Raw genomic sequence first — 1,878 nt, 5'->3', positions numbered from 1 at the left:
TTCTTCCCATTTGCCACTTTTCTCCCTTCAGCCCCTCTTTCCTTCCAAATTTACCAAAGCTGTATTTCCATTTTTTTCCTGCTTTTCTAGTTTTTTCCTTCTCTCCCCTCCCTATATCCCCTTCTCATCTGAATATCTTCTTCCAATTTCCAAATATCTATTAAACATTTTAATCCTCTTTTACACTTTTGGTTTCTTATGGTAGAGACACAAATTATACAACAAAAACTCTAAAAATTCAACCATGAGAAAATAGGTAATCTTATTGAAAATAAGAAGAAGTACACTATCAAAGAGATCTCCAGGGGAGTCTAGCAGAATTTGCATCAGTAGGGCGGAAGGTCCAGGCCCACATCCCGAGACCTAGCTGAGTAAAGTTGGCTTTTAGTGGTAGAAGCGGCAGCTTCTCCAATTCCTCGGTGATGGTGGCATCGGGGAGCGGTATGGCTCAGGAAACCTGGCACTTGGCCAACAGCATACAGGAAGCCCAGAGTATCGATGAAATCTACAAATACAACAAAAACAACAGCAAGAAATCCTGACAGAGAAGCCCTGGGCTAAGGATCACCATGACTTTAAGTACTATAAAGATCTCAGCACTGGCTCAATTGAAAATGGCGATGCAAGCCAGAGCAGGAGGCAGCCTGGAAGTGGCGGGTTTGTTGCTCGGAACAGTGGATGGGGAAGCCATGGTCATTACGGACGGTTTTGCTCTGTCCGTAGAGGGCACTGAAACCTGAGTAAATGCCCCAACTGCTGCATATGGGCACATGGCCGTGTCCATAGAAAATGCCAAATGGGTTGGCCGCCTTGAGAATGCAGGTGGCTGGTGTCACAGCCACCCTGGCTATGGCTGTGGGCTTTCTGGGATTGACGTCAGCACGCAGATACTGAACCAGCAGTTCCAGGAACCCTCTGCAGGGGTTGTGATTGACCCAACAAGACCAATGTCTGCTCACAAAGTGAATCTTGGGGCTTTAAGGACATACCTACAGGGCTATAAATCTGATGAAGGACCTTCTGAATATCAAATTATCCCACTAAAGAAAATAGAAGATTTTGGCGTACATTGTAAACAATACTATGCCTTAGAAGTCTCATATTTCAAATCATTGTTGGATCGAAAATTACTTGAGCTGTTATGGAATAGATGCTGGGTGAATCCACTAAGTCCCTCTAGCTTGCTTACTAATGCAGACTATACCACTGGCCAAGCATTTGATTTGTCTGCAAAGTTAGAACAGTCAGAAGCCCAGCTGGGCCGAGGCAGTTTCATGTTGGGTTTAGAAACACATGACCACAAGTCAGAAGACAAACTTGCCAAAGTGACAAGAGTCAGCTGTAAAACCACCATGGAAGCCATCCATGGATTGATGTCTCTGATTGTTAAGGATAGGCTGTTGAATGCAATTTACATCGCTTAAATAGTCACCGAGTAGTGCTTTTGGCTGAAAGCTGGTGTGAGAAAAATATTCCTGTAACACTTAAAAACCAGTTACCAAAAACCTGCTCAGACGGGTAAGGGGCTCTGAGGTTCCTGAGTATTAACATCCCGGAATAAAACCATAAAATGGAAAAAGGAGATACTCCGACGAAAAGTTGTCACATGAAAATACGTTCCCCCTGACAGTTCCCCAGTGACATGCAAATTAAGCAAACCAAAGTATTACTGTGCACCTGTGCGATGCCCCAAATCCATATCCCTGCCAGTGCCGAAAGTTGAGAAAGACGTGGAGTGACAGGAGCTTTCGCTATGGCTGGGGGACATGGACAACTACGCAACCATTTTGGAAGACATCTTCGTACTTTCTTACAAAAATTAAGTATACTCTTCTCATCGTGCTCTTTGCTGTTTAACCACATGAAACCTTACATCTA

The 1,878-nt window shown here is 44.0% G+C and overlaps 1 pseudogene; it reads left to right on the top strand.

The window, feature by feature from the left end:
• The first annotated feature begins 422 nt into the window (after positions 1-422).
• On the top strand, positions 423-1,424 carry LOC101586396 (annotated as a pseudogene).
• Positions 1,425-1,878: the final 454 nt, after the last annotated feature.

The sequence above is a fragment of the Octodon degus genome, unplaced genomic scaffold (assembly GCF_000260255.1).
Source record: "Octodon degus isolate 3935 unplaced genomic scaffold, OctDeg1.0 scaffold00062, whole genome shotgun sequence".
NCBI lineage: Eukaryota > Metazoa > Chordata > Mammalia > Rodentia > Octodontidae > Octodon > Octodon degus.
Note: the sequence above shows the minus strand (reverse complement) of the source record. Positions and strands in the feature narration are given on the sequence as shown.